We start from the raw sequence: 27793 nt of genomic DNA, 5'->3' as shown, positions 1-27793 counted from the left end.
TATTTGTATTTATGTATTATGTATTATGTAACAGACTTAATACATAAATATGGATTGCTTAGTATTTGAGGATTCATTTTGAAAAGCAAAACAAAAACCAAAATCTTAGCTAAGTACAAGGACAACAGTTGCTCCTACAGGGGAAAAGGAGCTCATATCCAGAATCAAATTTATTGAATTATTTCCTATCAACTTGTTCATGGGATGTATGTGACAAATGTCCATACTCCCCGTTGTTGTAGCTGTGTCTCTCTTTCTTAAGTAAGACCTTCTAGAAGGGGACAATGAAACAATTGAAAGCTCTTCTGTTTTGTCAGTGGGGCTCAATCTTAATGAGTCAGGAGAAATACAAGTCACATCCTTGTGCTTTTTCAGGCTTCACTATCCCTTGGTCCTTTAGTAGCTGCTTCTCAGGCTCCAGAGCCAGGTAGTTTGAAGCTCGGTTATTCAGCGCAGGATCTCCTGGAGAGTCTTTGAAAGTTCTCCCTGTAGTCAGTCCTCGGTTCCTTTGTCCTTCAACTCATGATGAGAAATAAAACTCCCAGGAGCTACTAGAGTGACTTGGGCAAGGCAACTATTATCAGCAAACTAGTGTAAGCAATGATTATAGTGATAAGTAACCTCCACAGGTATGAGATGGTAAAATGTATGTAAAAGCATTTCATGAATAACAAAGGCCTATGAAAATCTAAGTTGCTGTCACTTTGCGGACCTGCTCTCCTCTGCCTCCTAACACCTCTGAGCATTCTCTTACCCTTTTCTCACTCAGCCAACAACTGTGGGCCTTCCCAATCCAAAGGTCAAGTGCTTTGAAAAGCATCCACAGAGCTAGAATTCATAGACATTGTGTCATATTGATAAGAAAATTGAAGAAATGGGAAGGCGACATCCTCAGATTTTCCCACATTCACCACCTGTCACCATCTGTGCCCACAGTCTCTGCCTTCCTGCTTTTTACACAGATACAGCTAGCAGTGCTTCCATCAGGAGCTAGCCCTCCACTTGCGCCCACACTCACCTCTTCTCACTTCATCCGGGACACTCTAGCAATCCCTTCTCTCTTCTCCATCGTCAGTGTCTTGTTCTGTACTTAGGTCCAGCCCATGAGCAAAAACATCCTCAAGTAGTTTTTCTCATTCTAAAACTAAGGTTTTCTCTTGATTTTCCGTATGTCCAGCAGCCGCCCCACTTCCCTGCTCCTTTTTTGAGGCAAAGGTCTTTGGAAAAAGTAGTCTGTTGTTATTGTCTTCAGTTTCTCTTCCCATGCTTCCGTATAGGCTCTGCAGTCTGAATTTTATCTACCAACGCTGATGCGGTGAAAGGCCACGTCATTCAATTCACTCATCATTCCCCAGAGCCTCTTCTCCTTGAGCTGGGAGCAGCCTTTAACAGCATGGAGCACTCCATCTTCCTGCATATACTTCTCCTGTTGGCTCTCTTACACTCTGATGGTCTCTTGCTTTCTTACCCTCATTGCTGCTTCTATCATCCCCAGAGCTATTATAGGGAAAGCACAGGTATTGGATTTATCTCCTCAACCCCACACACTCTTCTATTGCTTCCAGTATTCTGGCTTTAAATACTACCTACAGGCCCAAAGCCTTCTAGATTTGTTTCTGTTCTACACCTCTCTCTCTGGAATGATCAACCCAACTGTGCCTTTGGCATCCCTACTAAACCATATAAATAGAAACTTGAAATTCCATGGATTCAATTCTGAAATTTGATCACCTCTTACCCCAAATTTGTTCCTTCGCCAGCCTAACCCATCTCCAATGATAGCAACTCTACTTTTCTAATTGTTCAAACCAAAAACCTTGGAGCAATCCTTACTTACATCTATCTTGAAAATATTTCTAAAACTTTTCACCACTTCCATGACCACCATTATGATTTAAATCACCATCATGTTTTTCAATCAAACTTATTTTTTTAAATCACCATTATTTCCTGCCAGTTTGCTGTGATAGTCTTCATTTCTTTCATTCTTTCTTGCAGACTAAATTGTGTCCCTTCCAAAATCATGTGTCGAAGCCCTAACCTGCATTTGAGCTAGAGCTTTTAAGGAGGTGAATATAGTTAATTGAAGCAATAAGAATGGGATCATAATCCAATAGAACTGCTGTCTTTATAAAATGAAGAGACACCGGAAACAGAGGGCACAGTGAGAAGGTGGAGGGGCTGGGGATCTAGCTCAGCGGCACAGCGCCTGCCTGGCAAACATGAGGTCGCGAGTTCGATTCCCGGTACCAGAAAAAAACCAAAACAGGAAAAAAAAAATGTGGATACTTACAAGCCAAGGAGAGAGGCCACTTGCGATGGCTCCCCATTTCTTACAAAGGCTGAACTCCTTGCAATGGCCCCACAAGACACTGTGTGATCTGGCTTTCAAGCCCCTCTCAGGATTCTCCTCTGACCTCACTGGCTTCCTTACAGTTCCTTGATTGTGTCAGGCAAAACTCCAGTTTAGAAATGTTATGCTGCTTGTTCCTTCTACCCTGTTCACTTTCTTCCTAGCTGAAGCTAACTTGTTTCACCTTCTTCATTCTGTGCTCAGATACCCCTTCTCAATGAGCCCTATCCTGACAACCACTTTTCCAACCATTAACCCCGATCCTTTTCTACCTCCATATACATTCTTTCCCTTTTTATGTCATGTTTCCTCTTGTAAAATGCAGTATTGCTTATGTATTTATTATGTTTATTGTTTATAGAGTATTTTCCCCTGTTAGAACATAAGAATGATGTAGGATAGAGTCTTCATTTTGTTTACTGCTGTGTCTTAGAACATTGCCTCATATAAAATAAGAAAATAGTTAGTTTGGAGTGGGAGGAAGAATAGATCTGTTACAACAGATCTTATGTATTAAATGGACTTGAGCAATTGCTCGTACCCACTCAATTACTAATTCCTTTAAGGATTGGGCATCTCATCTCTCTATCCCCTTGAGTAATAATGGAATAAAACAAAAGAGAAAGGGAGATGCATGTTGGTTGCTAATTACAAAACTGCTCTTAATTTTATTTACTATTTGGTTGTTTTTAATAGAGTCTGTAGGTTATATTAACAACCTTGAAAGAACAAAATTCAAACATAGTAATGTAACATTACAGGACACATTTGTTAAAGTAAGAGAAATACAGCATAGAAAATACTCAGGCATTTTGATGCTTATAAGACACTAGATTTATGTTTAGATTTTTCATCAATATTAATAATACAATTCAGTAGCTATAGATGAAATTTTACACAAGATAGTCATTAATTTTTACAGATCTCATAATGACCTTGGAAAATTTGGTTTCCATTGTTATTGGGCAAAATTTTATAATGCAAAAGTATTATGCTATATGTCAAGTTAGCTTTCGATTAAGGTTAATATTACTGAAATAACTACATCTGCTCTCCTCTCACTGTGATGTTTATCACCTAATAAAAATGCTAAAGTTACCAAGGAAAGATGTTTAATTTGTTCTCACTGCTCAGTTGTATGTTGCATCCTATTTTGTAGTAAATGGCATAATGTCCCAAGTGGGCTGCCATACTGTCAGATACATTATTTATACATAACATTACTGGTTAATCAATGAACAACAAATGCAGTAGCCTTTTCTTTTCCTCTTTATTTTTAAAGTGATAGCAAGATCAACTATGTAGAAAAATATTCTTGTTTTTCTGATATTAAATAATCTTTGAGGATGGAAAATAGTGGTCTACAAATACAAACAAAATAATTAAACCATACACCCTAGTGCATTCCAATGAAGAACAATTAACTAGTCAAATCTAAATATGGTCACTCCTTTTCATAGCAAACTCCTTTTCATAGAAAGCTCCTTTTATTATAGATTACAAACTACTAAGCAGGTAAGGTTTTCCCCAAAAGGTATGCATGAAACTCATGTTAAAAAAAATACAAGTGTAAGAATAGTGCACTTAAAATCATGAATTTTATATCATAATATATGATATGGCTGCAAACAGGAGAACAATTGGTACCCACAGATAAAATACCTTCTTTAAAGTCTTAGTAATCCTGTAGCAATGAATCAAGCATATTCCACATCATCTCATATATGGACAAAACATTCACTTCCTGTAGTTTTTTCAGTACTTCTCTTTTGCAATAAATAAAGACAACATCACTGCGATAAATTTACATTTTGTTCAGGCATTCTTCTTTCAGAAATAGTATTATGGAGTTAAAGGTTTTCAGTAGGCAACTTTACAATAGGTTGCTTACCTTGTTTTTTTTATTTTTTAATCCATATGTTTGTGAAAGAATGACTACAAGTGGAATACCAAAAACTTAATGAAATCATATTAGCATGGTAACAATCATTTATTCCAGTACAGAAAAGGATACTGCACTGTTTGAGCTGCATGAAACAAACACACATGGGTGGATATCCCGCTGGACTGTCAAGGAACAGATATCCTGTTCAATTATCCAGCTTAAAAGCAGAAGATAATATGCCACATCAGTACCTATGAAAAAAAACATGCAACAAAGAAATACACATATTATCACCGAAAACTAGCATTTGTGGGGTCCCACTATGGGCAGAAGATTGTTGTCATAAATGTACATTCACTTAAAAGTAAATCTCAAAGTCTTCTGATTTAATTAGGTACAATTCCCAAATGCATAAACATCTTTTATTCCTGTAGGAATTACATTATGATAACATTCAGCAACCCATATTTAAAAAAAGATAAGTCAAAAAGAAAGATGGTTTGTTTTTACTTTAGCTCATTCTGTTGTGTTTTTATTCATAGAAGTTTTAGATCAATACCAAATATTCTACTCCGTTCCAGTGATTGAATATGAATACATTATGTGCATACAAAAATAGTGATAATCTAAGTTGATACAATAGTTCATTTTGCATTAGTGTCCTAGATGGGACAATGTTAAGAAGCAATTTAAATGAAATTCATTTAAATGTCAGCTCTCATGCTTGCGATTTTTCTATAATTGGTTATTTAATTAAAATAATTCTCATAGTCATTAATTTAGACTAAAACTTGCTGTGCACTGACATGTTTTAATTACATGGTATTAACAAAATTGATATGCTTTAAAAAAGCATGGTTAAATTTTAAACAAGAATAAATTAGAAATCTCATAGATCATCCTACTTAGTGTATTTGTGAGAAAGTCAGTCATTTTAAATGTTTATTACAAACAAAGTCATAGCACTATTGTGCATACATTGCAGTTTACACCCCATATTCCTTAGAAAGATTTGATGTACATGTGGGACTCTCATTCCTGAATGTCTTTGACAACATATGAAATAAACTAAATATTAGTAGAAAACCACAAAATGGCCCACAGTGTACATGAAGAATGAATGCTTTTGTGATGGAGAACCTCAAGGGGACTTAAGTAACATTTTATACATAAGGATATATTGTCTAAATATATATGAAAAGATTAATATAAGATGTTGTTATAACTATCTGGTCCTGCTCTTTGCAAAGACAGAAGTATATTGGTTCAGCCTTTTCAAAAAAAATTAGATTGCACATTACATTTGTGAGGTTACATTTGTGACTAGCCACATTCTCATTTCAATCTTTGTCAAAGGACTAGATAAATATTTTACCCTTTTCAAACTGCAATTACAATCTTTGTCAGGAGTATGAGAAATCAGAATTTTAGTGTTTTCTATGAATTAGAGGACTTCTATATTGCTTTGACCTTTTTAATATTCTGTAATTTAATTGGATGGACAGTCTACTTTTACCTGGGATTGCCAGTCTCCCTATTTAATAAACTTACTGACACAGAGTATTGGCTGCTTCTCTTTTGTTCCTGAGTAGAAGCATTTGCACTGGTCAAAACCTTGGTTTTACCAATGGCTATTTCTGTTAGGCAGTAAAGATTTTAAATTTCCTATGTGACCAGTATGTTCCCATCACTTCATTTGTACTTTGAATGTATGATAGCTGTAGAATTGGATTTCTAATCTTATTTTTTCACCCCTACTTGACTTTAAATTTTCTAGGACCAGGAGCAGAGAAAAGCACTGAATGAGACACTGCAATGTCTCTCTCCAGTACTTATCCTGAGGATTCTTCTGTTGTATAACATGCAAAGGAGAAAATACTTGCTTCTACATTAACTCAACCTATGTCTCTATGAACTGCTGGCCACATAAGCTGCACCTTAACTTCAGACCATCTCCATTATCAAACTGGACATGCTATTGGTGGTCCTGAAGACAGTGAAAATAATGAAAATTGAGGTTACTCACTATTTTTGGCATTTGCAACCTGAGTTTTATAGTTTATGGAATAATTACAATACCCCTCTTCATTTTCATTTTCTCACTCCATATATGTCTCTCATTCTGAAGTTCACAAAGTTCATATTATTAATCAGTTGGTAAGAAGAGAAGAAAAAAGGGTCAACTTGGTTTTCACTGCAGATATTTCAGAATTAGAGAGATGGGGGTAACTGTAATTTTTTTCTTCATATTTCTCTACATTTGTTATGAAGTGAATCCATTCAGTGTTCAATAGGACACAAAACAGCAAATTAGCATGATATTAACTCGTTGATGTCTACGTAAATAGTGTCTCACATATAGTAACTAGTTGCTCAAAAAATACTTGCTGAGTGAACTCAATGGCTGAATATAATGATAACAAGCACCTAATAGCAATTAGGTACTTCAACAAAGATGGGAGAATATAATTATTTCTCAAGGACAAGAATTAGCCAATTTAGAGAAAAGCTTACAAGAATGTAGTCTCTATAGATCCACTTTCCCAAGAAAGCCTGATTCACAATGGAGATGCTCTAATCCAGGTGTGCTAACTCATTGCTTCAAACGTGTTATCCCCAGGTCTTTTCTGGTTTCCTCAAAGAGCTATTAATATGTAAAACAAAACAAAACATCTAATTAATCTGTTTTGTACTTTGAGACTTTAGTGCATCTGGATCTCTTAAAGCTTGGAATATAGATTATTTAGTGTTTCTTTCCCCTAAAATTTACAATATGTTCATTTTGATAGAGAATTAGGAATGAGGAAATTTTTTATCCTAAATTCTCTTGAGGACCAGAATTCGCAAGTGGCATTGAGACACCAATTTGAATCCTGGCTCTGACATATCTGAGTGCTATGGTCTCTAGCAAATTATTTCCTCCTACGTGTCTTCAAAAATTGTTCTCTCTTTAATGATACTGACATTTTAGGATCAGTAACTGGCTAGTGTTTTTATGTGTATAGTTTCCATCCTTTTAGTGACATTGTTTTCACTCCTAATGTCTCTCTGTCTACCTTCTCTTATATTACCTATGAGAGAGAAAGAACTAGTGGATCTGGTTGTCCAATCGACATGCCCAGCATTCCGGGACACATCCATACATGCCCGCTGGTGCTATCATGCTGTTGTGAGACTCTTCCACAGGCACCATGATTAAACATATCATCAGGAAACCCCCCTGCAAATAACAGGTAATATTTTATTTTCAAACTAAAATACTTCCTTAAATCACGAGTACATAATTTTGACCAGTTACTGGCAAACAGGAACAAGGATATTGAAAGAGCATTGAAAATTATTCAGAAAATCATGCTATCATTAGGGAATCTGAGGATCAGAATCTTGCTACGAGGTATTCAGAACTACGAGTGGCAAATGATACAGTATGCCAAAAACCCTGTGGAATATCTGCATGGATATTTTAGAAAACAATGAAACAATTTTTTCTCAAGTCCAGTAACCTCATATAAAAAACACACACAGACTAGTCAGCTGTTTAAAAGTATGGAAAGGATAACAAAAAGTGTACCCACCCTTACCACATCTTCTTGTGGTAAAAGTACACTTTAAAGTTAAAACAATAAAATTCCATATAGGTGAACATCTATTGATAAAGGGTCTTCAGTAAATTCAGTCTTGTTGTATTTTGCTATGAATAATCACTGGCACACATGATATGATGTGAATAAATTCTCTAAATTTGTTTTTAAACAAAAGATGTTAGCATGCTTGATTTTCATAAAGTGCATCAGATTTTTTTAAATGTTTTTAGTTTTAAAGGTAAAGAAGGAAAGCACATTAACAAAAAGGCATAAACAAAACAACATCCAAACAATAGAAGCAATACAGATTTCAGACAATGTGATAGAAAATTAACAATAGATATTGCATTACATATTGTTACCTTCAAATTGGTTACTCAGTTAAACAAATATAAGCATTTAAGATTCATCAAACAATTAAACATTAACTGCTCCTTTCAATAAAGCAATACAGATCAGTAGTACGACTCTCTTAGCTATCCTGTGTGTATACATAGAGATAGATAGATATATACATATTTTCTCCCTTCTTTCTTTTTCTCTTTTCCCTCATCCCAGTTGTTCCCTCCCTTTGAACAGTTTGTTTCCCTTTCACAATATCTATTATGCCTTTCCAATTTTATTTACTCTCTCAGGTTCCTACACTAGTGAGACAGTATGGTATTTACACACATGAGTCTGATTTATTTCACTTATGAGTATGGACTCTAGTTGCATCCATTTACCTATGAAAGCCTCAGGTTTTATCTTTCTTTATAGCTCAGTAATATTTCATTATGTAAAAATAACACATCCTTTTTACCCATTCCTCCACTGATGGGCATTTGGGTTGCTTCCACAATTTAGCTATTACAAATTGGGCAGCTAGAAGCATGGGTGCACATATATCACTGTGGTATAATGTTTGTAGTTCTGGAAAAATACCCAAAAGGGAAATAGCTGGGTTGAATGGGATCTGTAGTCCTAGTTTACTGAGGAATCTCCAGATGGATTTCCACAGGGGTTGCACTAGTCTACACTCTCACCAGCAGTGGAAAAGGGTTCCTTTTTCCCCACAGCCTCACCAGCTTTGTTACTGGTTGACTTCTTCATGATAGCCATTCTCTCTGGGGTTCTCAGATGAAGAAATACAAATGGCAAATAGATACATGAAAAAATGTTCAACATCATTAGTCATTTGAGAAATGCAAATTAAAATAACACTGAGATTTCAGATGTTTAGAAACAGTTTACATAGGGCCACATTGGACTGCAGATCAACATTAGACTGCTATCTTATCCATATGTTTTTATCTTCCCATTCACTTTTCTCCTTTAATTTACATTCCTTCTTTCTACGAATGTGCACAGTAGAGGAAAAAGGCAATGATAGTGATCAGAATGAGAGAATGTAAACCCTTGCACCTTTCCCAAGTTCTTCGTGTATTTTCCATATTAAAAACGCTGCTAGAGTCACCATCTTTATATCTACAGGATTCGATGATGTATGTTACATAGTTTAAATTCACTATTCCTCATGACTAATTTCTAAAATAATTGTGGATAACCACAAAAATTGCTTCTAGAAATAAACACAAATCACAAATAATATAATTGAAAATGGACAAAGATAAGAACAGACAATTGAGAGAAACTATAATTTGCAATAAACATAAAAAAGAAGCTCAATCTCACTAACAATCTGAGAAATCAAAATTAAAACATTGAAATGCAATTTTTGATCCATCAGACTAGCAAAAATTAAAAATATAAGTAATACCCAGTTTTGGTGAGGATATTGGAAGATAAGATGTCACATGTAGCATTAAGAATATAGATCAACATTATAAAGTAGCAATTTGACATTTAAGAATTTTTTCAACATCAGTCTATTAATCCTTGCACACAAATACACATGTACAAGGCTGATCATAATATGGCCTCAAAAAGACAGAAAAAATTTATACTGTTTATATAACACTGTGAAAAAATACATTGTAAAGATTACATAATTACATATGAGTTATTAATTAAGAAAGTTATACAGGAACTTTTTATAAGATGGTATTAAAAATCTTTCTCATTCAATACTCCCATTAAATATTTGCTGACTTTCAAAAACTATTGCGTTTTAAATTATTTTTGGAATACCTAGAATTTTTCACGTAAGTTCTATAAATGTACTTTTACTTGTGCATTTCATTTTTGTCTTCATTTGTGACTAATATAGTTTTTTAGCTCAGCAGGCACAATTCTCTAATACTAGTCAGAAGGTGATGTTTCTTCTCTTCCCTGGGAGGATGGGATGTAATTAATCAGAAATTAATCTACTTATTATTCATTCAAGAAAGAAATGTTACACATCTATACTGTCTAGATTCTCAGTTACATCCTGAAGCAACACAGATGAAGACATGGCCTTTTTCTTTATATTATAAACACATGAACAATGGTATATATGACCAGCCTCATCCCAGGTATGTATAAAAAGAATTCTAAAATAAGCACAGTCTTAGCTACTATAGAGTGAAGCAAGAGGATCACTTGAACCCTGGAGTTCGAAGCCATCCTAGGGAACACCATGAGACTCTGCCTCTAAAAAATCATTAAATAAAATAATAAAAATTTCCATGTTTTTTTTCCCAAGTTAACTGAAAATACACCTATCTGGGCAAATTATTCACAAAGTTTAGAATCTATAAACCCTCTATAAATTGCCAAATCCAGGAAAGAGCTTTCTCAGTGTTAAGGTGCCACCCTTTTCTTAATTGCCTCTTGCACAGAGATCTAGAGAGCCTGCTTAGTGAGCTCCCTGCAGCCCTCTCTGCGTTTGGCTGCCACCGCATCTTTCATTCATAGCCCCAGGGTGAAACATGGTAGCTCAACCTAGCTTGGGATTATCTTCATCACCATAGTGGGGAAGACACTGTGGCAATCTGAGCTTTACTGAAGTGTCTGGGTGGGGTATTTAGGATGGAGGAAGTTAGGAGAAGTCTAGAGTGTTGCTCCCGGGTTGTAGTAGCCACATTCCAGGTTTACTATCCTCAGGTACTTTTTGTTCCCAGGATCTGAGAGGTGGGATCATTCCAGAATATGGAAGCTTCCCTTACCATTTTTCTTTTACATTCTTTTGCATGTCCACACCCAACTCCAGGCACAAGTCAATCTTTGTCTTTGAAATTCTCAGTAATTTCCTGTCATACAATGGTAAAGATTCTCCACTGTGGATTTACGCAGCCAGGTTACACAGGTAACAGGGAAAAGGAAGTGACGTGGAGCTCAACCATCATTTCTGGGCTCGGGCATCCTTTCCCAGCCTGGACTTGGGCAGGCTGCCTCTAGGTGGAGGTTGCCTATGACACAATGACAAAGCTGAGGGGAGTGAGCAGGCCTCAGGAGCGCCTCTGTAACATTTTGGGGCTTGAATTAGCATTTGATGTGCATTTTTCTTTTGTTGGCAGGAAGGACTTAGTGAATTTTTCAGTTACTCAAAATTAAATAAAAAGCATTTGAGGAAATAATGACTGTGGACTTTCTTGGTTCAATCAAAGACTGATTTTCTAAAGTGAAGTCTATTCTTAATATGAAAATACAGATACTTCTACAATTTATTTGTAAGCTTTATTACAGTCTCTTGCCACAAGTAAGCCTACTGGAGAGGTTGTGTGGTATGTGCACATGTGTATATACTATAAAGAGGGATCAAAATACATGACCAATATTTAAATTGAAAAATATATTACAGTAAAGACACATTGCCATTAATCTGCCTCACAATACTCCCTCTCTCTGCAAACACACATCTTCTCATTCATGCCACTTTCTGAAGCAGTTGTAGAAGTCCTCTTTCATGAGTGTCATTACCCAGTGTGGATAACAATATAATGAATGTTGCTGCTTCATGCCACCCAAGGGAAAAGTAGATTTGTGAAAACGTGAAGGCGTGTCCTCATCCACTTTATTCACTCAATCTGGCAGGGTACTAATTTTGGATCTTCCCAAAGTCAAAATGACCATAAAAGTAAATGTTTTGAATCTATGCAGGACACAGAAGCAGCCACACCAGCGCAGCTAAAGATACTCATGAAAGAGGACTTCCAGGACTGCTTCAAAAAGTGGAAAGAAGGATGGGAGAGGTGTGTTCAAAGCAAGGGGCGATATCTTGATGGGATTAATGGCAATCAGTGTAATTCTGTAGATCGAAACACTTACTTTATTTTTCTGTTGTACTGTATATGTCTTTCAGGGTGACAGGTCTTTCATCTTGTTGTCTGGCCCAGGAATAAAGAGGAATTTTCATGGTATTGTATGTATGTGTTTCAGAAAGTGGGCATACATGATATTTGTTTCCAACCAAGTTTTTCACTGCCATCTTTTTATTCTTGCAATCTAGAAAAGTTAATACTCAGTTTTCTTGGCCATCTTTTTGTAAACATTGGCAAAAGAGTAAGTCACAGCTTTGGTGACATATGAAGAAACTTCTAGACAAACCTTCCTTCTAAAATAAGAAGGTAGCTCTTCTCAGGAGAAAGTCTTTTTGATTCTTCCACCCTTGTCAACTTTGTTATCCAGAAGAACTGTAAGTATAGTATCACTCTTATGATCACAAGGTAAAAAGCATAAAGGCAAAGATATATGCATAGATGGAGAAAACCCGGGTGCCAGATGGTGGCGTACCCTTGCTGGAATACTAGTCTGCTGACTTTTGCTATTGCACAGAAAGTAATTCTTATCATTCCAAGCCAGTACATTTCAGTTTTCTGTTAGTTGTAGATAACTGAGGTGCTTACTGATACCTGTTGGGGCTCATAGCCACACAGAGGTGGTTAGCTTTACATAACTAAAATAGATAAGTTTTAAAAGTAGAGAGTGGTATCACAGGTAAGCTAATTTACTTTTATGAATATGCTTTGGAGTTCAAGAGAAAGGATGCTAAAAGAAATCTAATGCCCTTCATCACATTCTTAGGAGTCTTATGTTTGAAACTCTATCACCACAGGGGTTAGAAATTTTTAGGTTTTTTTTCCAATGGTAAACTTGTGTTATTGTCACTTTGATAAATACCTGAGATAATCAACTTTAAAAGATAAAAGGTTTATTTTGGCTCACAGTCTTGGAGGTTCCTCTTTATTAAGTGGTGTACTTAGTGCTTTGAGTCTGCTGGTGAGGGTTGGGGGGGAGACATATCATGGCTGCAGTGGGTGATAGAGCACAACTTCTAAACTCTGGCCCCTAAAGTGAGAGAGACCAAGAAAGCAGCTAGGGTATCTCCATCATTTTCAAAGATACAACCCTAGAGATCTATAGCTGTCTCACTAGGTCCCATCTCTTATCATTCCCACCACATTCCAACATTACCACACTGGGGAGCCAGTCCTTAATATGTCGGTCTTTGGGTGACATTCTGGGTCCAAACTATAACATTTGCTAGCAGTAAGTAAGAAAAGAGACTCACAAACAAAGAAACTATTTGAGAAATTTTGTAAAATTTTGGTCATCAACAGAGCTGCTTCTGGGGCAAGTGAGAGATTATAGACAGTTAGAAAGAACACTACCCAGCAGGTTTGCAAAGAATTCTGCACTCCCCTGGCTCTCAAGGGTGGTGTTAGGAGGGCATTCACAGGCAGCCCCTTTGGCATGAGCATGGGCCTTCTCACAGGAGGTACTGCCAACAAGGACAGAAAGGGAGCAGCTGAACACATGCTACAGCTAGAACAAAGAATAAGTAGTGATGGAGAATGGCAGGCTGGCTTGTGAGCACATAGGAAATGCTCCTTTAAATTTCTCAGTAATTACTGGAGACACTTGGAAGTGCATTGACGCTCATCTGTTACACTGGTAAGAAATTTGATCTCTTCCACTTAGTATTAAAAGCTCAGGGTATTTTAGCATAGAGGTAATGCTGACACTGACACAGGATTTATACAATTTTGTTATGCTCTTCTAAGACTGAGATGGACATGTGGTGTGTGCCTGTATATCTTGAATGAATTTTAATGTTATCATCATTTGATAGAATATCACTTCTCCTACTGCTTTCACTCAGATGCTGGTTATTACTCACCTGAGTTTTTATAAATGACTGACTGAGTGACTTTTATGCTTCTTTCCTTTACCTTCTCACATCTGTACTGTAGAAGATCCAAGTGGATCACAAATCCATGCTATTAGTTCACAGCAGTTCCATAGTTTAAAACCTTTTAATTCTTCTGTTTCATCTACTAAATACAAGATATATTGCTTCTACTATACTTTTTTTTTTTTGCTCTTTGAGACAGGGTCCCCCTATATAGTTCAAGCCTGCCTTGAACTCACTGTGTAGCCCAGGCTGGCCTTGACCTCATGGAGATATTCCTGCTTCAGCCTCCCTACTGCTGCGATTACAGACATGTGCCACCACACCCAGCATGTCACTATATGTTCTTCATTGCCTTTACAGTTTGCTTTTCTAAAGTTTCCCAAAGTATACCATTGTAACCCATTCATGTAAATGACTCCCTGAATAATTCATGTCCACTGTTTTGCTGTCACATTCTCACTGAACGAAATGGCATCTTTCTCTTCACCTGCTTCACTTGCTCCTACTGATTCTCCAAACATATACTTTGTTATGGGTTGTTTCCAGGTGTCCCCTCAAACCCTTATGCAGTCATAGGTGGGGCTTTTTCAGAGGTGGCTGGATCTAGAGTGTGTGATTGATTCATGGTGCAATGGTAGCATTAAGGGTGCTAGGGTTAAGGGTGGATGATTACTAAATCAGCCCACTGATTGGTTGGGCACTTTCCTAATCCCAGTAGCCTGGATACAATATAAGGCACAGAAAGAGTCTTGTCTATCCCTTGCTTGCTTGTTTTACTATCTTCTGCCCACCATGAACTGTTTCTCCTCGGCAATGCCTGTTTGTCATGCCGCTTTGCATGTAGCCACCGAATTATGGACTAAAACCACTACAAACTGTGAACCAAATGAACCTTTCCTCCTGTAACTTTTGGGAATTTTGTCTCAGCAATCAGAAAAGCAACTAGGACAGAATTTGGTACCAGAGAAGCAGGATTATTGCTGTGACTGTACCTGACCACGTGGTTTAAAAGTTTTTGGAGCTGGTTTGTGGAAAGGGGAAGAGTTAGGAAGGGTTTGGAGATGCCAGCAGAAAAGGTAGAGCTGCAGTGTCTTAGACTGTACTTGATTGGCGATTCTTGCCAGAGCTCAGAAGACCAGAAAACTGATAGAAAAGTTGCCAGTAAAGACCAGGTTCAGAATGTTTCTTTAGGGAACAAGGTCTGCATCGGTTGTTGGTCTTCAGAAAACGTGTGTTATAGCTTGGCAGAAAGTTTATCTGCCTTTTGCTCACATCCAGAGACTTTGCCTAAAACTGAGATTAAGGTTTTTGAACTAATTAATCTTGTAGAAGAAATTTCAAGGCACTCTAATATTGAGGTGGTGGCATGGCCACTGTTGGAGGCTTTTCAGCCAGATTTATCTTAAAGAATCAAGAGCAAACAGCCTACCAGAGTGATTTAAAATTCTGTGAGTTTGGCCCAAAAGGAAGCTCCAGTGAAACAGCGCCTTACAAAGATGGAATGGAGGAAAAATTGGTCACTGAAAAGACTAGCAAGAAAAAGACAGTATTTCAGAAAAAGACAACAGAAAAGATGGCTGGGGACATCACCAGTACCAGAAGGACTCCAGCATTTGCAGCCTCAGTGTTGCAAAGGTGAAAGACCTTACTTTGAGAAGACAGCTGCAGAACATCATGGTCCAGAATGGCAGCAGTACAGAGAATTTTTTCCTAGAGAACAGGTTCAGAGCACTCAGGGACTCAGGTTCTCATCCCTGACAGCCAAGAGAGAGGAAGTCTGGCTACTGCTCCAGCTGGTGGCAGACCCTGATGTCATCTATATGGTGTCATCCATTGGTTTTACATGCACACAGAATGCAAGCATTACGAGTTCAGGAAGACTTCCACCCAGATTTCAGAATAAGGTCTGGAATGTCAGGCGGTGTGCCCCTGAGAGGCCACCGTGAGAAGCTGTGAGTATGAAGCCAAAGGTGTAGTGGTGACCCCAGAAGCTGGGAGAAGCCAGGAATGTGGATCATCTGAGGAAAATTGCAAGGAGCAAGAAAAGCTGGGCCAAGAGAGCAATGGGAGCTACAGCTACTTGCAGAGCTATAAGAGCAGTGCCACCTAAGCCCTGTGGAGTTCACAACTTGCCACAGATTACCAGGGATACTGGACATGAAACTATGGGACTTAATGCTTTTCCTGCTGGATTTTTGACTTGCTTTTTTCCATTTCTTTCTATCCCCCTTTTTGAATTTTTTTGAATGGAAATGTCTATATTGTGCCACTGAATGTTGAAAATATTTAAGTGTCTTTTCATTTGTGTAGGGACTCACAACTAAGGCTTTGTTTTAAATCTCAATGGAGACGTTGAACTTGGACTTTTCAGCAATGGTGAAACTGTTAGGACTTTAGAAAGACTTAGAAATGGACTAACGGTCTTTTACATAAAGAGATGTGCATGAGCTTTTGGGAGGACAGGAGTGGAATGTTATGGCTTGTGTCTAGATGCCCCCTCAAAACCTCATGCAATCATAGGTGGGGCTTTTTCATAGGTGGCTGAATCTAGAGTATGTGATTGACTCATGATGCAGTGCTAAGAGTAAGGGTGGTAAGATTAAGGGTAGGTGATTAGTAAATCAGTCTCTGATTGATTCGACACAACTATAATCCAGGTAACCTGTAAATAATATAGGGACAGAAACAGGTCAGCCTTTTCTCTTGCTTGCTTTGCTACCCCTGCCCACCACAAACTGTTTTTCCTCTGCAATACCTGTCTCCCATGCCACCCTGTCTTGGAGCCAGCCAATTATGGACTGAAACCTCTACCAAATGAAGAACCAAATGAAGCCTTTCCTGCTTTAACTTTGGGGGTGTTGGGTATTTTGTTTCAGCAGCAAGAAAAATAACTAAGACATTCCTCAAATGGTTTTCTTTACTAAGTCTTACCTGGGACTGCTCAGAAGGATTAGTTATTTTCCTGTGCTGTGCTCCCAAGTTAGTATGTGCACATTCTTATATTGAGCTCATAACTTAGTATTATGTTTAGTTTTATGTCTCTTCTGTCATAAGTTCCTTGAAGACAGCTAATCTTATTTTGACCTCTTTTAAAAATCAGCTTCTTCTGCATGTAGGCACATTCCTATAATCCCAGCACTCAGGAGGCTGAGCCAGGAGAATTACTGTGAGTTCAAGGCCAGCCTAGGCTATATAGTGAGGGTCCAAGGCCAGTCTGGACTACATAGTGAGGCCTGTCTTAAAAATAAATAGAACAGTTTCTCTACAATAGACGTGTAATAATTTTAATTATAAAAATTAATAATTCATACTTTCAAAAATAAATGTCTTTTCAAGTCCTGTTATATCTATAGACTATTTCTCAATGTATTTGCATGATAGCATCTCCCAATCACTATGACCATGCTTTACATATTTATCTTCTAGCTTTGGGATTCTTTCCATGGCCAGTATTCTTCTTGTTTTTCCATCAGAAGTTTTAGAATTTTAACAAGGGAGAATATCTGAGCAGATTTGAGGTTTTAGAGCAATAATCCTGGTGGCTACATGGAAATTGCTTTGTGGCTGGTACAGGAAGGAGAAAACAAGCCAGTCCAATTTCCACATAGCAGCCAGTGTCATTTTTCTAAAACCCACAATTCTGGTCACAGATCTTTCCTTTAAAAAAAAAAAAAAAAACTTGTGAAGGAAAACAGTAAGTGAGGCATGTGCTTCAGCATATTCTTTTTTCCCCAGTTTTCTGTAGAGATTACTAAATCCTACACAGAAGGGGGAAATTTAGCTTCACTACTAGCACCCTGTGTGGAGCTTTAGGCAATTACCACGAACTGGTTATCTCCATTGAGTCAGGAGAGGAGACCCATGTAGAGCACAGTGCTCAGGTCACCAGAGGGAGAAAACAGATTCTTGTTTCCAGGTTCACTCAGTAGGATAGTTATGCTCTCACCATTACTGGGGGGTTTATGGCTAGAACCAGTAACCTCCAGCAGCCAGTCTTGCTGAAAGTGCCCAGCCTGCTGAACTGAACTAGTGCAGCTGGTAGAAGCACTAGCACTACCATCTAGCGATGCCCTAAGAGAAGCTGGCACATCAGTGGGCTCCTGAATTCCCTGGGTTAATTCTACCTAACACAGTGGAACTCAAAGACTCAATTTTTCTAGGCCACTTGCTCTCACAAACATCCACCTCCATGTAGAGAAACATAATTCATTTATGAAATATAATGCATTTAATTCCTACCTCATTGGAAAGAGACTATTCCGATTTGCTAGCTACCTGGTAGTTTTAATGTCAGAAAACACTACAGGCAGACCTACACAGCACAAGGAAAGAAAAACATAGTGCTGACACTGTCAATCATCATGAGAGTTAGTGCTATTTGAGTGCTCACTATGTAGAGAACTCTAGCTTAGTGTTCTATATGTTTAACCATCATAAGGACTCCATGGTCTAATACTGTTTTTTGTTTTTTGTTTTCTTTTATAGATGACCTAAGAGGTATATGATGCAGCTAGTAAGTTAAAAGCTGAAATTTAAATAAAGTAGTCTTAGCAAATAGGCCATAGCAACTGTCTACTGCCAATTGCTTGCCTATATTTATCACTGTGGTCATTCAAAGAAGGCACACTGAGTGCAGGATGAATCAACAACTACAAGAGGAGAATTAACCTGGGCAGGTAGACCAGACGCTTTCAGTGGCACTGTAAGAAGAAGGTAGAGGAGAATGTGAAATACCTACTGTCCGGTTTCAATAATAATCATTGCTTCTCGGCCTTTTGGCTAGGATCATGTGTAGTATCTGTTCTCATCAGTACCAGTTTAATAATAATCAAAGAATAATGGCATTAAAAATGTTATTGATTGAATCAAGGCTGCCACATAGAGAGAATAAAGCAAGATATAAAAAGAAGACATTTTTAGTATGAAAAATACACCCATGAGAAGCATGAAGGAATCATGAAATAGACGTGGCCCCAATCTGAATTACTAATCTTGAAATCCAACTTCAGAAATTAGAGTGTAGAGTAAAAAGGTATTGAATTGCAAATTATGAGATTAAATATAAGACATAGGTAAGAGGTAGATGAGAGGTGAGAAAGAAAGTTTTGAGTAGAAAATTATTTTCTGCACTGAGGGACCATGTGAAACTTCAGAGTGGAGGGTCTCAATAATGCAGGAATGAAAATTTTTTAAAAGCATATTTTAAAAATATCTTCAGAGAAGTACTGTAGCTATTTGGCAACTGTATTGTGATAACAGTTTTAAAAGAAGAAAACAGGAAGCTATGGAGCAATAAAGTATTCCAAACCCTGAAAAATAATTGATGCTGTGTATATAGTACAATAGTTATGAAGAAAATCTTGAAATAGAAGTACATAAGAAAACATTAGTAATAATCACATCTAAAATTTTCAACATATCTCAGCATAATACAAGAGGAATATAAGTTGACTAAATATTGGCCTTAAGGGAAGTGAAAATGTGGCTACTAAGTTCATAATATTAAGAAATAGAATAACTTCAAATAAAGTAGTAAGCCACCCATCAATCTGTAGTTTGCTTCTTCTGCTTGCAATGCTCCTGCCAGAGATACCACAGCCCATTCCCTCAAATGTGTGCACCTCTACTCACGTCTCTCCTCCTCATAGAGATTTCTCCTGATTCTCTCATCTAAAAGAGCATTTCTCACCACCCTTAGTGATATCTTTTTATAAAACATTGCCCTTGTAAGTATATGCTCCCTTTCTTTATTCATAACTCCTATGCAAACTCCCTGGAGGAAGGACAATATATTCTGTTCACTGCCTCATCCCGAATACCTAGCACATATTAGATTCAATGACCATGGAAGAACAATATATAAAGTGGACCTGTAAATCAATAAAAACAAACTCTGCTACAACCTCCCAAAATTAAAAACACCATGAAAGGACCACCAAATGAATGTATAAAAATATGGTGGCCTTTACTAATAATCAAAAAAGCAAATTAAATCAATGAAAAAGTATTTTATAAGTAGGAATAAATATTTTAAAGATTGATAATGTTCTGTATTAACAAGATGGAGAGGGCATAAAATGTGTGTGTGTATGTGTGTGTGTGTGTGTGTCTGTACATGTGTATATACTTATGAGTATGTTGGGGTGGTTAGGCCCTACCCAGGAGCTTTGCACTGAGGTATATTCCCAGCCCTTTCCTAATTTTTTGTTTGGAGATACAGCCTCACTGAGTTGCTCAAGGATGGGCGTAGCCTTGCCAGCCTCTGCCTTCAGCTTCTCAGACCACTAGGATTGCAGGTATAAGCCACACTGTCTGACACATAGGCTATATATGTTTTTAACGTCAATTTTTCATGACTTACCAATATTTTTTGATCCAGAAAAATCTCCCTGTTAGAATTTTTCCTATAGAAATATGTTCAGAATACTTCAAATATGTAGGTTTTAAAATTTTGTCATCTGTTATAAAGTTAAAAGCTAAGCTGATCCCATTTTATACACAGAGATAAACTATGGGATAAAATAAGAAACAAGAGTTAAGAGTTCTTTTGTGGCACATAGACAGAAAAATGTGAGCTTGCCTCTGTACCCATTTGGAAAGTAGATTTTCCTGGTAATTTTTTTTCCTGGTTTGGGTGTTTCTGTAATGTTTGAAATGTTACAGTAATACCTAACAGTCTACAACCCAGAGGATATGACACATGACTAGGGTTTTTAAAACAGTTCATGAACCAGCTTTCTCAGCTCCACAGAAGGTCTGTTAGTCTTTTGGTAGTTCCATGTGTTGTATCTCTTTCAGTGTGTTTCATCTCTGAAGGAAGCAAGATCGTGCTACAGAATTTCTTTTCTTCTTGCACAGTGTTAGTCCAGTTTGAGTCAGCACAGCCACATTTGCCTCAAAGGCAAGCCCCCTCCAACCATGCCCCGTGCTGTGCTCCATGTGAAATCCAATTGCTCCACAGTTTTCATAAAAAGCATCATCTTTTTCTTCCTTCTCTGTCTTTGTTCACAATCTCCTCTCTGCATGGCAGCCCCTTTATTGTCTTCTTTTCTTCACAAACTTCAAATTATATTTGAGACAGGTTAAGCATCCCCTCTTATAGGAATCCTCCTCTACCTCCCCCCTGGGGAGTTCTTTTTCCTCTGATTTAACTCACTTCACAATGTTATCACCCAGTAGCATTTATCACATTATAGAGTAATTATTTATCTGCATGCTCATCTCCCTGATCTGACTACAAACTATTTTTCCTTCATCTTTGTATATCTAGCCTCATTGGTACAGCGTCTGCTTTGTTATAGTTTCTCAATCTCAATACGTACCATTTGAATTATACAGAGGTACTCAGGACCACCTGAGAGTTTATGAGTTAAAAGTAAAAGTTCACCATTTCCTTGTTCTTCCCTTTGAATGATTATTTAATTTTCCAGGCTGATAAGGTCAGCAGTTACTGTATTATAACAAAGAGTGAGGTGGGGTTTAATGTCATCTCTCCTCAGCCTTCCTCAGCCTTCAGACCCACAGAGGTTGTCCTGTCCCTGCTGAGATATGTTCAAGTGCCCTTCACCCTTCAGCTCTTTCTTGTATCATTCTGTCTGGCCGTTCCTCACTGTTTATTCTTCTGGGTGCCCTTTTCCACAAGCAAGGACACTTCAGGACTCATGCTTCCCAGTTTTAGGCTCACTGTGCAAGTTTCCAAATTGTGCCTCAAAAGCAAGCACTACTGAGATTTCAACCACGAATCAGTGAATACACAAGTCAAGATGAGTATTATGAAAATTATACTAATGAATATGGAAATCAAGTAAGGTCTTAGCTCTTCTTTGGTTTCTTAACACGTGTGTAGTTTCTCTTGATTGTCTTTTTTAGGTTTCTGTACATTCTGTACAATCTTATCTCGTTCTTGTCTTTAATCTTCCCACATTTCAAACTAATGCAGGAGTCCTACCCCACAGCTGAACAGAAATTTAAATGTATCTGGGATCTTTAGAAGTTCCTTTGTTGATCATGTGTGTCCTAAATAAGAATGTGGGTGATTTTGTTATATATCTAAGGAGAGTTGTAGGGGTTGCAGAGGAAAACATGATGAGTGATTAAATATTTTGGCCCGTACAAATCGTCAAGACTAACCCGTAATCCCATGGAGAGAAAGGTCCTTGGCAGAAGAAAATGCTTCCATGAGAAACTCCTTGAGACAGGAGGGCAGCATAAACAGGATTTCGCACCTGGCGTGCCGCACTGGGAGGGAGTGGGTGGCGAGCGCCTTGGTATGTGGAGCACCCCTTGGCTCAGGTAGTGTTTGCGGTGTTGAGAGTGCCAACAAGCAACACCCTGGGCGCAGACATCAGCTCAGAACTTCCCCCAAAATCTAACAGGTCGTTTTATATTTCTTTTCTTTTTAAGCATAAAATCCAACCATGTTTGTATTGCTTCTTCTGTTGATTTCATTAGTATATGTTTGCAGTACATAATGTTTAATTCCGTCTGTGGAGCTGGGGCTTGTACCTATCACATCCTAATTCCCTTTTTCATGCCCTATCTCCATCCCAACCCCTCTGACCATCTCATGCTCTCCTTCCCTTTTGGGAGAGATCTACCTCCCTATCTCCTCTTATCTCTCTTTCATTTTGCTCTTTATTGATATTTTAGGTTTCTCATATAAAAAAATCAGGAGATATTAAACATTGTGTGTCTGATTTATTTTACTTAAGCACTATGGTCTCGAGGTCCATCCATTTTCCTACAAATAACTCGTTTATCTTTACAGCAGAGTAGCACTCCACTATGTGTAAATGCTACATTTTCCTTATCCATTCATCTGTTGATGTGTCCAGGTTGGTTCCTGGATTTAGCTATTAAGAATTGTGCTGCTATAAACATGGGTGTGCATGCATCGCTGTAATATGATGTCTTTAACTCTTTCCAGAAGATACCTGGAAGAGGAGTGGCTGGGTCAAATGGAAGATTGAACCTAGACCCATGTCTCTCACCATGTACTAAATTAAAATCAAAATGGCTCAAAGAACTAAATATTAAAACAGAAACATTTAACCTACTGGGGGATAAAATAGGTAAAACTTTTATGCAAGGACTTTCTGAACAGAATTTTCATTGCACAGGAAAAGAAGTGCCGAGAATCAACAAATGGGATTAAACAATATTTATTTCCTAAAATATTTTTAGTGAAATAGTAGCACCTAGCATGGATGTTATAGAATGCAATATGGAGATTTCTCAAGAAAACAAAATCAGGACAACCATATGATTGAGCAATCTCCATTCTGGGCATAAATCCAAGAGGAATCAAATGACTTTCTGGAAGAGACAGTAGCATTGTTGTGCTCACTGCACCATGGTGCACATTAGCCAAGAAGCAACATAAGAGTCCTTGGGTAATGAATGGGTAAAGAAATCATGTTGTACAGTATACAATGAAATATTATTTTGCCTTTAAAAAGAAAGAAATCTTGCCATTTGCAACAAGGATAAACCTGGAGGACACCGGGCTAAGTAAACTAGATGCACAAAGACAAGTACTATGTAATCTCTTAAGTGGGATCTTAGAACGAGAAGTCAAACTCAGTAACACAGAGTGGGATAGAAGTTGCCAGGAGCCATGTGGTGGAGAGAAAGGGAAGACACTGGTCAAAGAGTACAAACCTCCAGTAATAAGATGCATATGGCTGAGTAATACTCCACTGTATAGAAATACCACAGCTTGTTTATCCATTCCTCAGTGTATGGGCATCTGGGTTGCTTCCAAGATTTAGCTATAACAAATTGTGCTACTACAAACATGGGTGCATGTATATCGCTGTGGTATACTGTCTTTAATTCTTCTGGGAAAATACCCAGAAGGGGAATAGCTGCGTTAAATAGGACTTCCATTCCTAGTTTTGTGAGAAATTTCCAAATTGATTTCCACAGTGGTTTCACCAATCTACATTCCCACCAGCAGTGGAGAAGGGTTCCTTTCTCCCTACAGCCTCTCCAGCATTTGTTATTGGTTGATTTCTTGATGATAGCTATTCTTTCTGGGGTGAGATGAAATCTCAGTGTTGTTTTAATTTGCATTTCTTGAATGACTAATGATGTTGGACATTTTTTCATGTATTTATTCTCCATTAGTATTTATTTACTTGAGAAATATGTATTCATCTCAGATGCCCATTTCTGGATATCTGAGCAACTGATTTGAAGGTAACAATATGCAATGGAATTACCATGGTGAATTCTTACCATCTTGTCTAGTGAAACTCTGTATTATCTCTAATATTTTATCTAATAATTATTTCCTTATTCTCTTCACTGGTTTGAACAATCTTCCATTCTTACATCTGGTAATCTGAGCAACATGGTTGAGGATAGTAGTATGTAATATAACAATCACTGTTAATTCATATTATTTTGTTTTGAAACCCTGTATCACTTTAAATGTTCTTGCTCTGGTTTGTTTATGTTTGTGAGACTGGAATGTTGCTATTGTTCTTTTCTTGTCTTGTTTGTTTGTTTCTCATTTATTACTCTCTTTAAACTAAAATAAAAATTAAAAAATAAGACGCATATGTACTGGGGAGGTAGTGTACAGCTGGTGACTGTACTCAATAATTAGGTATACTTGCACTTTATTGGCTGTGTAAATACTAAGCATTCTAACCAGGAAATATCAAAGCTTTGATATCAAATATCAAAGCCGTGCTTTTCCCATAAAATGTTCCTTCAGTGCCTCCCCACTTCTACCATAGCTATCATCACTGTAGCTGTCTTCATTCCCCATTTGTTCTCAGTGCATTCTTCTACCAAAAATGGGCATTAGCCAGGTGGTGCATGCCTACAATCCCCACATTCAGGAGGCTGAGGAAGGAGGATCTTGGTGAGTTTAAGGCCAGCCTGGGGTACATAATGAGCTACAGAATGAAACCAAGTCTCAGAAACAAAGAATGTGCATTAGTACTAGCTGTGATTCCAGCACACCTAGAGACTAAGGAGGATTTCAAAATTTGAGGCCAGCCCAGGTAATTTAATGACTTATGAGACTCTTGTCTCAAACTAAAAAATGAAAAGGTGATGGGGATATAGTTGAGTATGAAGACCCTGGGTTCAATCCCCAATACTGCAAAATATATTTATTAGGGCTGAAGGTATAGCTTAGTGCAAGACCACAGGTCTTGCAAATGTGAGGTGCTGGGTTCAAACATCAGCACCAAAGGAACAACAGCAACAAAGTATAACATATTTATATATAGGTCTTCCTCTGACAGATGGAAGCATTTTTGATACATGTACCCAGGCCCATGAATGCTACATATTAGAACTGCACTAAGTTGGTTAAATAAATATATGAATAAATAGTTATAATTATTTTAGCCATGGAATATCTCTTTGCAGACACTATATTAATAGCTTGATGATATTGTATCACGTGGATGTAATATAAATAATTTATTACTCTGTATTTTTGGAGTATTTTGGACTATCTTATATTGTTTTTATTATAAATAACATTAATAGAATATATTTTGTGTTTAAATTTATGTCTTTTCACATTTTTCTGATTGTACAATGAAAGAATGATTGGATTAGAAGGCAAAGATGTTTTTCATGGCAGAATTGTTATTCTCCAAAAAGTCTGTATCAATTTGTGTCCGCAAAAACGAGCTTCAGGTTCACCTCATGCACTAAAATTGGATTTTATATATTTAAATATATGTACAAAACTTTCTCACACAAGCACACATTAGTTTGGTTATAACTTAATAACAAATGTATATATGTTTTAATTTCGTATACATATATGATAACACAAATTATCATGTCATTTTAAATTTCATATTAACAGTGTTTTAAGCCACCAAAATGTATAAACTAATTTTTATTTTCAAATATCATATCCATTTTGAAGGTGGCAGCATTGAATAAAATAAAAAATAGGTGTATATGTGTTATAGCATATATAAATCATAGTGTGAAGAGTACTGTTGGGTTTCTGAAATGTGCACACATCAACACTATGAATAGTATAGTGAACAAAGGCCAAAACAAAATTAAATCATATAATTGTATCCAGCCAACAAGATACTTGTCTCTCCCTCATTTTCTCTAAGCTATATCAGCTCTGACTTTTACTTCTACTATATATTTAGCCTATTTGGGTCATTTTGTTTTTACAGGTTTGGTTTGCTAGGGTATTGTGATTTGATGGCTCTTTAGAGATTCTGAAGCAATTTTTCCCACTGCTGTAAAGAGAATATTCACTTTTTTCTTACTGTTTGATTGTGGTGGTAGAAGTGAGGAATTTGGAAGAGCTAGGGTTTTCTTTTCATCTTAGTGAAAATGAAACAGTTTCAACATAACATTGGGCATTAGTCTTTTTCTTAAAAGCTGCAGATTGTCATTAACTGACAAAATTCTCTGCTGCCAAGATCTTGCAAGCACTGTATTTGTTGTCTGATGCCAAACATCCTCTTTAAATGCTAATGAACAAAGTATGGCATGCATTCTGTTCTTGATAGATTATGCCTATACCTTCTGTGGTCAACAGAAGGGGAATTCCCAGCCCATATGATTTCCATTCTGGCACACTCTTCTCCTTATACTTACAAGCCGGTTAGCATTTAGACGTATTACTCCATCTTACCCCTGCATAGAACACAACAGCACAGCTCAGCTGCACCCTTAAGAACTGAAGAAACAATGATACGAGGCAACTCTCACTGAGGATGCCCCCACTTACCCTCCTCCCACTGAGACAAACACAGTAAACATTCAACTCACATCCAGACATCCTTCAGCTGAATCTCAGTAGCCACCTTTACAAAATGCCTGGAACACTTGACTGCCAATGTGTTTGGTCTTTCCTCCAGAGGCAATTGGGAGTCATCACAGATTCAAGACAATGTGGTTACATGATATGGTGAAAGACTTTGGGGGATGGAGGACAATGAAAAAGTAGGAGGCAAATACACGAGTGGACTTTGCAGTAGGGTAGGCCTGCACTAAGATAGTATGACTTTGATACAATAATTAGGAAAGGATTTGGGGAAGATGCTGTGAGGTGGAGTAGACCTCCACCTTTAGGTCTAACCTACTTGGACTTTGAATCAATGCTTCACCACATAGGGCTGTGTTGACATAATTAAACAGTTTAAACCTCTGTTTTTGTCGTTTATTACCCACTAAATAGTTGTTATGATAGGATCTAAAACTCAAAATTGTTAGAAAGGTTTTATGAGATAATGGACTATGACATCATACCTTGTGACATCATACCTGGCATGTGTTATGTGTCAAAATCTGTAGTAGTTCTCAGTTGCTGGATAACAAACTACTACAAACCTAGCAGCTCACAACCGCACCTGTTTTTTAATCTCTCAGTTGTTCTACATGAAAAGTGTAGTCACAGGTGGACAGAACTTCAGGTGACAGTCTTTCACCAGCAGCAATAAAGCTGTTAGCTGTGCTGTAATCCATTTTGGAACTCAGAGTACTTGTGCAAGCTTGCCTGATCGCTAGCAGACCTCAGTGTCTTGCATTGTAAGAAAGAATTCCTCATTGCAGTGACAATCAGTGGGTCACTAATGGAGACCACTGTGAAGCAGCTCTGAACAGGACTTAAATTAACCAACTGGCTTTCCATGTTTACTTGTAAGTCACTGGTCCCTTCTGAGGCCTGCAGTGGTGGGTGAAGCCATGAGGACTCAAAGGACAAGACAAGGCCACAGCTAAGAACTTCTGGCTCCAACCTCAAATGACTAAAAGGGGACTGTAGCTGCAGGCATCTCACTCCTGCAGTGAAGGCCTTCTTGGAGAAAACATAGTTGTCCTAAATTAAGATAAAGTATTACCTGGAACAGTCCTTCGAGGGATCTCCAAGTCCTGCCCAGATTCCTGCATTTTCTTCAGTATCCTCAGCC

This window comes from Chinchilla lanigera, unplaced genomic scaffold, assembly GCF_000276665.1.
Source record: "Chinchilla lanigera isolate Chin_1 unplaced genomic scaffold, ChiLan1.0 scaffold00003, whole genome shotgun sequence".
Lineage (NCBI taxonomy): Eukaryota > Metazoa > Chordata > Mammalia > Rodentia > Chinchillidae > Chinchilla > Chinchilla lanigera.
The sequence above is the reverse complement of the archived record's forward strand: the minus strand, read 5'-3'. Positions refer to the sequence as shown.